At 38.2% G+C, this 14,314-nt stretch overlaps 1 long non-coding RNA gene across 2 annotated transcripts in view; it reads right to left on the bottom strand.

Moving 5' to 3' along the window:
- Positions 1 to 14,314, bottom strand: part of LOC116549751 — a 197,854-nt gene that overhangs the window by 118,778 nt on the left and 64,762 nt on the right. The gene's annotated exons all lie outside the window — the stretch shown is intronic.

Genomic DNA, 14,314 nt, shown 5'->3' with positions numbered 1-14,314 from the left:
GAGGCATTAAAGTGTACATTTATATGAAGTATTTAATAGTTGACTATGGTCTTGAGTATTAAAACTTGGTGCTCCAATTTTCTTGTTTAGGCATTGGGAATGGTCTAGTCTTTTATGATTCTAGAAAATGGACTATGTGAAGATAAGCCATGTTCAAATACTTTGAACTTTTGAGAGTAAAGGAACCTAAAGATCTACGGTATAATTGAATATCAGATTTTGTTTTCATTCTTATGATTTTATTCACTAACAAGATAAAATGCTTCTAGTCCTTTCTGTGAAAAGTTTACAAGAAAAAAGGTATCACATGTTTAATATTTGGTTTTATCATCTGGACTTTTAGTCATAAGCTATTCAAAAATCATTCTTATTTGGGATTAAATGAGAATGATATTTAATTTTTGGATGTTTCTGACTGCTATTCATTCCTCTCAATATTTATACAATTTTCAATTTCAATCATTACTTTGTCTCAAAAGCTATATAATATTCAAGGATTAGTCTTGTGTCATTAAAACTAATCACTACTGTGTATTCAAAAAATAAACATTTCAGTTGTTGACACAAATAGTTCAGAGTAACTAAATATGACAGCAGTAATGTTTGGTATTTCTGCTTTTCAGGTAAAAAAAAAATCTAAGCAGTGCCACAAGGAAAAAAAAAATACTCAAAAGTAATCTAAGTACCAAAATGAGTACTTGGAAATGTCAGACCCATGTCCATTATAATCTTAAATTCCCTCATGTTTTATATGAGAACTATAACCTCTTGCTAGGAACCATGTCAATAAAATTGTACAGGATTATATTCAAAGTTAAGATTGTATTCTAATGTTTACATGGATGAAATAAAAAACTATGTAAGTAGACCTAAACAGGAGCAATTTTGTTGTCATTTTGCATGTTAAATTTTATAGTTTCACTAAACCAAAAATGGTTTAAAAGGAACTGCAATTCAGGTATGGCAGGTGTAGCAAATCAACTCAAGTCTACAAGAAACATCCCAGTTCTTATTGCCTGTAAATCAAATTAAACAAGCTCTTACCCCCACTCACCAGGCTGCCAAGAAACCAAATTTCAGTTACTTTTAAGATCCCCAATTCTCCCAGAATTGTATCAATATCCAGAAAGTTGAATAGTATGGGTTCAAGACCAAGGTCTCTATTTGCTTTATCATTGTGGTCCCAGCTGACATATCACAGTTTAACTTCAACTTCGGTGGTTGCTTAGTTTCGTGGTTCTCTGCTCCGTAAGGGAGGTAGTGGGTTTTTGCCAAGGCTGAAATTGCCAACACTTGGGTTATCTTCTCCCTAGGTGCACCAGAGGCTTCCCTCCGATGTCTTACTGTATTTTTGTAGAGACACAGTGGTGCATTTTGTGCCCTGCACAAAGGTCTAGATTGAGGGTATGAGGAGGCCTAGAGGCAGCCAGCACCCTGACCAGGCCCTGTGCCTTGGCATGGGCCGATTCATTTTCCTCTGGACGAAAGTACCATCTGCTGCTCATCAAGCTGTATGCCTGCTGGGCTACATCTGCCTAGAGGGGACACATTTACAGTTGGTGCAAAGTCTTACGTGGCTAGCACCGCCTTCCAGCACGCCAGGAGCACAGTCCTCAGATCTCGTGTTTCCTCCCACCGCATGAGACAGAAATCCCTTCTCTCAGCATTTCTGCTTCTCAAAGGCACTGTTCTCCCATCCTCTTCCAGGACTCCCTCAAAATCCCATTTGAGGATTTACTATTTTCACCCAGAGTGAAAAAGTTCTTTGGGTCCAGGTTATTTTGTTCTCTGCCTGGCCAGGATACCCACGGAAAGGGTTTACCAGAGGAGACAGGTGAAGCTGAGTGCAGCGCACACTGCAGTTTCTAAAACCCCTGCTGCACAAGCACTAATGGGATGAAGAATCCAGGGGATTTCTGCGGTGTTGAGAATGTTTTGTTTTCTTATCTGGATAATGGTTACATGGCTGTGTTCAGTTTGTGCAAATACAGCATAACAGTTTAGTTACTATGTGTGCACTTCTTGGTATGTATATGTTTCAATAAAAAGTAAAACCTAAAAAAAGTTAAAATTTTTGCTACACTTTACATACTAGTTATTAGAAGGTCATAATTCTCTAAAAGTAGAGACTACAATTGATTAATCATTGCATACTCATCAAATCCCGATACAAAAAACAGTATTAAAGAACTTGAGAAATGAAGTTATTTTTCCTTAAAGATATTCACATCTCAGATTAACGCGTTTCTCCCACAGTAGTGCCAATGTTAAAAACAGACTCAATGAGATCTTGTTATAAGTGACAAGTACATCCTGGCATACAGTGGCACCTAAGTGGCACTATCTTTAATTCTAAAAGCCCTAACTATGTGGTCTAAGCAGGGAGGCACACATTTATCAAGGCAGTCTGTCTGGCAGAGTGATTGCTGTTTCCCCACCTGTACCAGAGAGCTGGACTAGATATTATTCTTCTGTGTCTTAGGGCCCCAGGGGTGGTCTGCTGAAATGACTTTGCTTTTAAAGAAAGCAGATGAGCAGCTAATGTTTGCCAACAACTATTGAGTGTTTGCCTTGTGCCAGGCACTGTACTCAGCAGAGCTGACTTGAGGGAGAGAAGCCGATTCAAATTACTAGAAACTAATGGTCTGGAAAGAGGCCTTGGACATGTCGATATTGCATATCAATGCAAATCCTGAAGATTTAAGGTGGATGATCCTGTTGAGGGGGTTTTTGAATTACTTTTGTTTTCCAATCTTTGATGTAGAATTATTGTGTTTTAAAGAGAATACAAATTCACAAAAGGTTAAGTGAATTGCTCAGTGTCACACAGCTAATAAGAGACCTAGCCAGGATGTGAACCCAGCTAGACTGACTCCAGAGGCTAAGACATTAGTAAACTATGCTGAGTAATGGTTTTGTATGTCATCGGAGTCCAAACAGCACAGAGTAAGATGAGGATGGACGAGCCACAGTGCAAATGCAGAAGAGTCTGAATGTAGGAGATTAAGCCAGATAGCAAATGACACCTAGATAAGGGAGTCTTGGCAATCTCTGGTAAATGTTTTTCACCGGAAAGTTTTAAATAAACTTGAATTATATTTGAAAGTCTAAATCAGTATCTTACAAACCAAAAAGGATTCCATCCTAATCAACTTGATACACAGTAAATGATCATTTTAAGTTATTCTATTTTACTCGGAGAGTTTTAAATCAGTATTCTGAGATAATTCACTTCAGTTGCCATAGAATTCCCTTTTGTTTTTTAGTAATATGAAAAGTATTCTTTCCTCCATCAACCAACATTTAAAATACATTTCTTTTGTATTAGTGGAATTTTATGTGCCTGCTAAGTACCATGTGGAAATAATCAAGTCCCATTATGAGCCCAAAGCCAATTCAGAACCAATTTCAAAGCAGTTTACCCACTTAGTATAAGCAGCTGTGCATTTTTAAATTTACAGTTTAATATTTTAAATCCCTTTGTTTTAATTTTGAGTTTACTTCTTTGATATAATTACTTTGGCAAGATCTAGATCATGCTGGGGTTTGTATCACAGGGACTCACTGCTCACTACACCAGGTGGCCAGCTATGTATGTCTGGAAGATTTAGCATCTCCTGGAATTTAACTAGCTTGCTTCCTTTGCTTCTAGCACTTCCACAAATTCTTGCAGATCGCCTGGGCTTGGGTTAGGGCATTATTTCAGTTACTTGGAGAGTGAACACAGGTTCTCTACTAGCGTTATTCTTTTTCAGGGCGTCGGCCAGAAGTATCTGGTTCCTTAGCCCTGAGTGTTGAGACTGGGCCTTATGGCCATCTCCAACTTTCTTCCCCAGTTCCTGACTCCTAGATCAGGTCAAGGGAATGCAAATCCCTGGCAAAGACGACACCAATGAAGGCAAATCAGAAAGCCTCTCTAAGGCATTCAGGGCCTGAGTGAACCCAGGAAAGGTCTATAATCATCTGAGAAGTTGACTATTTTCAAGAACAGATGGTAAGGATTTAAATGCAGAGCTTCAGAGCAGATCAACTCTGACTCCCTCTTGAGAAGGGCTCAATCGTTTTATCTTTTTGGAGCAACTAACTTGCCCACCTGACAGCAGGGAAATGCTTGCTGCCCTTATTCTTAATTCTGTATTTAGAATTAAGACGCATGACTTAAAAACATTTCCTGGTCAAAGACAAAGTAGCTTGTTACTTTTTTATATAGGTGGCTAAGTCTGCCTGTGAAAGCAGGATTTAAAAAACAGACCTGAACACTGATGAGAGTCATGTCAAGACCTGAAAGAGCATTCTAGGCCCGAGAAAAGGGAGGCATGAAAATCCTGGAGGAGGAATGGACTCCATCTGTTTGGAGAACAAAGGGAAGGCAAGCATTTGTGCTAAAGGTCAGTACTATGAGCTGAGGATGAGGAGTTGAGGGGCAGAGAAGAGAAGCAAGCAAGAACAAGGTCACGATAGCTTGTGGAAAGTGGTAATTCGCTCCACTTAGTCTCAGTGCAGTGGAAAGCCTTTGGAGGGTTACTTCGGAGGCTTTAGGCAGGGAGTAACGTGCTGTAATTCATGCTCAAAGAGATCACTTGGTTGCAGTGTGGAAAATGGATTATGTAAGGAGAAGAGGGGAACAATTAGAAGTTATTTCTTTATCTCAGGCAGGAGATGAAGGTAGCTTCGATGTTAGCATTGGAGGCGCAAGGGGAGAATGGATGCAGGATGCATTTTGGAGGAAAAATTGATAGAAATTTGTGATGGATTAGATGTGGGCGATAAGACAAAGCTATGGAAAGAACAAAATCAAGGATGAGCAAGTAACGGCCATGTTTACTGAGATGAGGAAGACTCCATTTCTCACAGCAGTCCTTTAAGTTGTGTTCTGTTATCCCCCGTATCCCATGCTATTCCTGTATCTGTTTTATCCTTTTGTTTATGTATCTAATGTATTTCTGTTGTTCCTGTATCTACTATAATGCAGACAGGAAAACGAAATCTTAGAATTGTAGAACGTGGCCAAAGAAACAAAATTAGAATGCAGAGAGCAGAGATTTGAGACTAGCTCGGCTATAGAAACCCCCACCCAGGCAATGCTGAAAGTATTAAGAAGCAAACCCCCAGATAGAACAGCAAAGTGGGATTATCCATTTTGGTGGATGGCTTTCTGAGCAGAGAGCCTCCCGGGGTGGATAGCCTTCCGAGTTGAAGGCCGCAAGCAGCTTCTGACCCACGTATTTATTCTCTCTGAACAGGTGATTATTATTAACAAACAGGTGTTCAGTGTTTTCTCAAAGAACGAAAATAAACTAGGTAGGCAGCTGGTGCCTGCTTACCACTGATCACAGACAAACTAAAAAGTGTTCTCCACGAGGAAGCCACGGGGGCAGGGTCACATATCCCGTGCTTAAAGAATTGTTTTAACTGGTGTATGATATACATATACTGTTTTGCTACTTTAGAATGCCCCAAGTAATTTTCTACTTGTGGGGGAGTGGGGTGCGGCTGGGTTTTCCTTGCTGCTGTTCTTAGCAAACGATATTTTATCATACACTCAGCATTTGTCAACAGTTCTGCCTGAGTCCAAGGTCTGTGTCATAATCACCACTTTAAGGTTATCTTTTGCTTACCAGCCAACAACTACCATTGTGAACGTTTCTATTTCCTTTCAGCCATAAGATATATTTTATATTTTAAAACATCTGCGACATATAACATATAACTGCCCTAGCTTTCTCATCAGCTATTATAAGGGTATTATATTCACAGTACTATCTTCCATGCAAACTATCATCCTGCAAATGTTTCTTTTCAAGGGAACAAGACTATGAGCATCAACGTATGGGGAAGAAACTGGTAAATGGCCTAAGAATGTTTCTGCAAGGGAGTAAAAGAAAAAAAAATATTTGTTTCTTTGATTTAGTATTTCTCTAAAGGTTTCATTTGAGAATCTATATATGAAATATCTATGCTTTTAACATAAAGCATCTTGTTGCATATTATATTTATTAGTAACTATTTTTAAAAGAATCTAGTTTTATTCCTTAAAGTTATCTTCAAGCCTTTAATACTTTCTAAAACATATTTCCTGGTCACAGTGTTGAGTAGCTAAGCTTACCTGTTTCTCAGTATCGAATTCAGTTCACCTGTTTCTCAGTATTGAGCTTGGTGTGACAGTGCATACTATGCCTGATTGCTTTAACCTGACTCGCTTGGTTTCAAATAAACGATGCCTGATTTAGCTGGTTCAAATGATGATAACAACATTATTAATATTATCTGGGATTGGGTTAACTGGAAGGTGGAGATTGAAGTGAACAGGGATTTTCAAATCTGAGTTTTATATGACAGGTGCAAAACTAGGGGTACCAGAATGAGGAAGAAGGGAGACTACTCAAAGACGAATGGGAAATCAGTGGGATGGGAAGCATTCACCTTGGCTCCCTCTTCTTGGGAGTTGTGTCCAGAATGGCCAGTCATTCAGCTGGTCTACCAGGAATTTCTCCAGACAGGTCATAGGGAGAAACTATACCTTGCAGCAGTACAGGGATGCAGGAAGGAGGGGAACATATCTGCCTGACTCCTTCTCATCCCTTTCCCATTCATCAGTTTGCTCCATGGGGGGTTCAACTTCCTGTCACTTCTAGCTCGCATCACAAGACAACTTCAGTGGCTGCTCAGCGTGTTTTTCCCAGCTACCTGGGTTGGCCAAGGGTGAGGGCCCTGCATTCCCAGAAATGTGGACTGTCTAGGAGGTGAGAGGTAGAGATAATTTGAAGAGATGCATGAGATTTGATATATCGGGATGGCATTGGGCTGAGCACTGTGCTTGGATTATCTTATTGAAACCTCATTAAAACCCTATGAGGTACCTATTACTAGCCTCAATTTACAGATAGGAAAATAAGTGGTAGAGTGAGATTTTCACATAGACTGTTGGACCCTAGAGCTCACAACTTCATTGCTATATGTTCCTTTTGAAAAGCTATGGAAGAGTACAAAGGGGATTATTAAATGAATGAAAATCCAGGGAAATACACAGTAGGCTCTCCTGAGAAAAAGAGTTTGGAATTGAACTGCCACTGGGAGCCAGGCCGTCTAGAGATTGCAGGGTCTTATCCTTCTGCTTCTTTGTATGATTCTTGGCCTTTTCCTTACCCTACACATCAGCCTCCTCTGCGCCTTCCTACCTTTGACTACTGCACAATGATAACCTTCCCGCACTTTCTTTGCCTTCTGTGACCCCGATTCTCCTCATCATCTCCTCTCAGACTCTACCTTTGTGCTACACTGTATCTGTGTCCTGGTTTTCCATTTCCACATTTCTCAGGGAAGCATTGGCCCAACAGAGCAGTTAGGGTATGCTGGTTGCAAACAATAGAAAACAAGTCTATTATATTCTATTACAAGTGAATTCATTAAAAACTCAGATTACCAGAACCTGTTTGGAATTTATGGGATTTAAGAATTTCCAGTAAGTCTTAGGAGCAAGACCTGATGGATGCCCCATGTATGTTACCAGCCCTGGAATGGTTTTTTTCCTTTCTGCTTTGGCATAATGTGGCCTGTAGTTCAAGCCCTGAAAAAGTGGGTGTGATTCGCCAAGTATGAACGATGTACCCGCCCTTGGCTATGCCAGGTAATAACAGAGAAATCAGTTGAAATTAGTTGAAGAAATTAGTTGAAATTAGTGAATCTAGTGATGCCTGGATTCACTTTCCCAACAGGATTGCACATAATAGGGGAGCTAATTACCTAGAAGGCTATAGGATGCTAGAAGGAAGTGGGTGATAAATGCTGTGTAGACAAAACATGGAAACTGTGTTCCATGCCCTTTCATCTTTTAGCTTACCACAGTACATGACTCATCATTTGCAGACGAGACTATAAGTGGGCTGTTCTACAAAGTTGTGGCCAGCCTTAATGCAGTTCAAAGTAAAATAGAAATGATCTTCCAATTATCTGCTATTCTGAATGATTTATGACACCATTTCCTTCTGTTTGCACATCCTCCATCTGATCATGGAAAATGATTATCAGACAAAACTTTGGCATCGTGTTTCTTTATTTACAAATACTTCTTCAGCATTGGTCTTTTATTTACTGCTGTGGCAGCTGTTATGGGAGACAGAGGGACACTGGATAAGATGTGATTATTGTTTTCAGGTGCTTGGAACTGAATATAGGAAACAATACAAAATAGTGTGGATAAAAGAATATAAAACAGTACATAATTAAAGACAAAAATTTCAACTATGTGTGTAGTGGAGGTTGAGAGTATAACTTAATGTATAAGGAGCTAGGAGAAATGTGTAATTTAAACCTTGAAAGGATACATTTAATCTGGGAAAAATAAATTTGTGGTGTGGTAGCTAGTTGGATCTATGCCCCGACTATGTTAGCCTAAATTACAATTTTTGCTATTCACTTGTTCCAAAAGGCAGGACAGAGGTTTATCTAGAGCCTATGTCTCTTCTTCAGTGTGCTGCTTATAAAGATTTTGTCCCAGGGTCATTCTCCTTGGCCATCATTCTTCTATGTAGCCTTGCAGGAAGGTGTTACAGTTCTGCTATTTCTAAATGTCACGGGCCCGGCCCACCTGTCTACTGCCATCTTTCTGCTGTGAATGTCATGAAACGCCTCTGGGAGCATAAACAACTTTATTACTAAGCTGTAAAGTACAGGAAGTTATTAATATTGTATGAATTGCTCCATTCAATTTTTACTTCTAATGGGGCGAGATCTCACTATATTCTGGAAAGTATATTCTTAAAACTGCTGAGTAGTATGTATTGAATAAACTAAATTAGGAAGCCCCATTGCTGTTGGAAATTTGGATTGCCAGCTTGTTTAGTTCAGATTTACTTCTAAGATCATCATTTTCTTTAGGAATTCAATTGATTAAGGCAGCCTAACTCTCAACAGTAATTACAAGAAATTAGATTTTATTGTGCAGTATAAACAGGCCTGCAATTGATAAGACTGAGCATTATCAAGAGGCTTGTGGACTGCTTCACTGTGGAAAGTAATTGACACTGAAAGCTTTTGGAAACTGAGGTATATAGCATTGGGCCCAAATCACTGATGTTTTATTTTATTTGAGGAATTTGAATAGGATGTTAGTTGGCATGTTCTAATACCATGTGATAAAAACCAAGTTTGAGCAAAGTATTAACCTCCTCTACAACAAGCAAAAGTTAGACAAGATTTTAAAATTACCACCAGATCTTTGAGGAACAGAGGAAGAAAGGGCTCTAGAGATATCACAACCTGAGCTTCATTTGAGGTGGGTTTATTTTTCTTGGGCCACTAATAAGCGTTAACTTTTCTCCTTCTCCAAATTTAAAGATTGAGAGTCCATCCTACCCTTTATTATAAGTTGATTAAAAAACAAGAGTCTCTATAAAACTTAAGATACTAGGTTCTAGTTCTGGATTTTCTACCAGCTCCCATGATTCTCAGCCTTTATATGTCCAGTGACAAGAAACATGACTTGTAATCTCAATTTGCATAATCTTCTCTCAGGAACTTCCCAGGGAATGTGTAATTTCTGGCTCACGAGCAGGGAATAGGCTGATTCATTTTTCTGCTCAAGAATGAATCTTGGAATGCAAAGCAGCATGTTACAGAAATAATCAATGCGATCTACTTTCTGAAAATAAGGTAATAATTTTCCAACATTACTTTTTTATTATTAGTAACAAACTACTTGTGACATAATTTTAAGCCATGGTGACCTACCACGTATCTGAACACTTAGCTGCATTTGCAGTCTGGCTGGTCATGAATGAACCAGGAAATTCCTCTGTGCCTCACATTCCTTATGTGTAGGCACATTCCAGTTCTGTCATACAGCAGGAACCAAGCCATGTGGGGCTATTCTCTGTGTATTTATCTCATGAGAACATAAGAAATTGTCTTGCTTGTTAAGTCTTAACAGTTCCTTTAACACCAATTTCTGAATTTGACAATGGGAATATGATTTGGAGTATGTAGTTATTTTCACTGACATTTAACTAAAGGTTTATGGCTACTCCCTTGAAAATATTCACATGTTCTTCAAGGTCCATGTTGGATCTGTCAACTATTAATGCATAATGAATGCAATAATATTATGATATAAATATTAGTGTGATGTAAATACAAAATTTGCATTTGCAATCCATTCCAGCCCTAGAGCACTAGCTTGTAAATTCCGGGAGAATCCTGACTGTCTGATTTGTTCACTGTTCTATCCTCAGAGCCTGGCACAGAGGAGATATCCAGTAATATTACATCTAGTAATATTTTTGAGTCAATTAAAAGATTCCTTAGTAATAGCAATTCCTTAATATATAAAGTAGAAGTTTTAAAATTATTACTACTCTGACTTTTTTGTTTACACAAGAAACAAATCCAGCTTTAAAGAACTTAAAAAGGAAAGGATACTGTTTGTGTGATCAGTTCTAGAACGAAGGGTATACTCCTGGTCTAGGGAGCAACTCTTAAGGGCCAAAATCATCAGGCTTTCTGTCTCCATCTCTCACACCTCATTTAACCCAGTGTCCTCCACAAGGTGACTCACAGCCACAGGCAGCATGTCAGTCACATTTCACTTTTCCCATCAGAGAGGGGTTACCTCCTTTTTCTAGTTTCAGTTTGATTCTGTTATTTTTATCCACTCTTACAGCAAAGGTTAGGGGTCAGGACAAAGTTCAGTAGAAGGTCTCTTATCAAGGATTTGTTAGTTCATGTTTAAACATGGATTAAAGAAGGTTAAAAAGGATATTTCTTAAACATTTTATTATACCTTTAACTATTTTGCCAATATTTTGATGTAAAGCAGGACCTTTTTTTTAATTGTTAGTCTGACACTGCTGTTTGGAGCTCCAACTTGTTCTTCTTGATAAAAACTGACCCATGCAAGCATCATACTTTTCAACTGAGGTTTCTTTAAAATGGAGCAAAGATTTAATGATACTTGCAATATATCTGAGTGAAGAATCCATCTGGATGTTTAAAAATTTCCCCTCAATTGTATATAATGGTATTTCCCATAATTAATTTGTCAGGATATTTTTGTTTGTTTTGTGATTTCCTTTATCAAGTTTTCCCAAAGCTTTCAGAATACATTTCACAGAAATAAAACTTTCATTTCTGCTGTGCTCATTTTATGTTTGTTTAATATTTAATGAAATTACTTGCTTACAATAACTAGTAAAACTGCTATAAAGATGTAAGAACAAATGCAATAGACTTGATTACTACGCAACTCAAAAGGGATGATTGAAGTATGCAGACATTCTGAGAGATGTTGCCTAGCCACAGTGCTCACTGTATACTGGATATCTGCTGGTCTTTTTAGCAGGTGAATGAAAAGTATCTGTTGCTCTCGTGATTCACATTTAACAAAGGTAACACTAGGTCTTCACAGTGTATGGGAGGGACAGAGAGGCATATAAACAAACACATAATGCATAACGAGGTGGTTTGCAATAAAGATATGTACTATGAGAGCAAAGTAATTCTGTCCGAGGGTAGAATGTAAGTTGGAGCTGCTTCTTTAAGAACAGCAAAGAAAAGAAAGGAAACAGCACATACCAAAGCAGGAATGTGTAAAAGAATATTACAGAGATTGTCAGAAAGCCAAATCAAGAATGAACTCCCCTTTGCAATTGCTACCAAAAGAATAAAATACATAGGAATACAGCTAACAAGGAAAGTGAAGGACCTATTCAGGGAGAACTACAAACCACTGCTCAGGGAAATCATAGATGACACATACAAATGGAAAAACATTCCATGCTCATGGATAGAGAGACTCCATATCGTGAAAATGTTCATACTGCCCAAAGTAATGTATAGAGTCAATGCTATTCCCATTAAACCACCATTGACATTCTTGACAGAATTAGAAGAAAACTATTTTTAAATTCATATGGAACCATAAAATAGCCTGAATATTCAGGATAATCCTAAGCAAAAAGAACACAGCTGGAGGCATCATAGTACCCAACTCCAAACTATACTGCAAGGCTACACAACCAAACCAGCATGGTACTGGCACAAAAACAGACATACAGACCAATAGAACAGAATAGAGAACTCAGAAATGAGACCAGACACCTACAACCATCTGATCTTTGACAAAGCTGACAAAAACAAGCAATGGGGAAAGGATTCCCTATTTAAAAAACGGTGTTGGGAAAACTGGCTAGCCACATGCAGAAAATTGAAACTGGACCCCTTCCTTTCATCTTAGACAAAAATTAAGTCAAGATGGATTAAAGACTTAAATGTAAAACCCCAAACTGTAAAAACCCTAGAAGAAAATCTAGGCAATCCCATTCAGGACATAGGCACAGGCAAAGATTTCATGACAAAAATGCCAAAAGCAATTGCAACAAAAGCAAAAGTTAACAAATGGGATCTAATTAAACTAAACAGCTTCTGTAAAGCAAAATAAACTATCATCAGAGTGAACTGACAACCTATAGAATGGGAGAAAATGTTTGCAATCTATCTATCTGACAAAGGGCTAATATCCAAAATCTACAAGGAATTTAAGAAAAAAAAAACCCATTAAAAAATTGACAAAGCACATAAACGGACAGTTCTCAAAAGAAAACATTCATGTGGCCAAAAACCATATGAAAAAAAGCTCAACATCACTGATCGTTAGAGAAATGTAAATCAAAACCACAATGAGATATCATCTCGTGCCAGTGAGAATGGCCATTATTAAAACGTCGAGAAAAAACAGACGCTGGTGAAGCTGCGGAGAAAAAGGAATGCTTTAACACTGCTGGTGGGAATGTAAATCAGTTCAACCATTGTGAAGATAGTGTAGTGATTCCTCAAAGATCTAGAGGCAAAAATATCATTTGACCCAGCAATCTCACTAGTGGGTGTATATCTAAGGAAATATAAATCATTCTATTATAAAGTTACATGCACGTGTATGTTCACTGCAGTACTATTCACAATACCAAAGACATGGAATCAACCCAAATATTCATCACTGATAGACTGTATAAAGAATATGTGGTACATATACACCATGGAATACTAGGCAGCAATAAAAAGGAACGAGATCATGTCCTTTTCAGGGACATGGATGGAGCTGGAAGCTGTTATCCTTAGCAACCCAAAACAGGAACAGAAAACCAAACACTGCATGTTTTCACTGATAAGTGAGTGCTGAACAATAAGAACAATGGACCCAAGGTGGGGAACAACATGGTATCCAGGCAGTATGGGTCACCAATGGTGCATGTTTAAGACTGTGTGATGAATAGCTGAATGATGACATATCCTGTCAGTGTATTTATTTGGCTCTTTATATAATATCATTTGGGGATAATGCCAAAAGCATACCTTTGAAGTGGTAATAAATGCTAAACCATTTCAAAATGGCTGTTTGCCATACACACCTCCCTGCTCATGTACACCTGGAGCAGATGACTGCAAACTGAACGTGGTAGGCAATGGATAATATTTAGGGTAGATTTTAAAGAACAACCAGAACTAAGCAGTAATGGGAGATGAGACAAATCATGAAGATCCTTGCAGCTATGCTCAGAAATTTGAAATAAGGGCAACAGAGATCTCAAGAGTTCCCTTCTCTGAAAAAAAGATAGTGACAATGACAAGCCAATACTTGCATTTTCCCATTCTTTATGTCACTTTTATAAAGTCACTTTTATAAGACTTTTATAAATGTCACTTTTATAAGACTGGGATCTTCTCCTAAGAATATTGAGTGGACTCAGAACTAAATACCAAATCATCGTGTACCCATCAAACAAGATGACAAAAACATTGAAAAATAGCCTTCGTTGAGTAACTTGGGATGTGGAATGATCTGGCTTAAAGATGGAATTTTGGCTTATGTTGCATATGAAAAATGTTCAAGAAAATGCTCAGCACAGGAGGTTTGCACAAATTCTGATGTAGATAAAGCATCTTAGGATCCCACAGGTTCTGCTGTTCTTCTACAAGCTTCCACCATCATCATTCACTCTGACATAAGCTACAAGGGACTTGGCTGGCGATGTCTCTCCCTCTTCTGGTGCCATATCTTTACCCTAGCAGGTACGGCTCCTGTTGATAGATGTCATAAACATGCACGGAGAACATGAACATAAAAAGGTTGTGGTGTCTCAAAGAAAAAAATAGGGAGAGTGATGCTAGCTGTCAACGAATGTGATGATCAAGCCTATTTTCTTATACTTGTTAATAACTTCAGACTTTTTAAAGAAAAAAGGAGTATGCATTTGGAAACATTATCAGGAAGAATAACCTTTAATTGAAGATAGTGTATCTGACAGTAAGTCATAGATGAATT

The sequence above is a fragment of the Sapajus apella genome, unplaced genomic scaffold (assembly GCF_009761245.1).
Source record: "Sapajus apella isolate SASKATOON/1434 unplaced genomic scaffold, GSC_monkey_1.0 scaffold6, whole genome shotgun sequence".
NCBI classification, from domain to species: domain Eukaryota; kingdom Metazoa; phylum Chordata; class Mammalia; order Primates; family Cebidae; genus Sapajus; species Sapajus apella.
This window is presented reverse-complemented; position numbering and strand designations above follow the sequence as displayed.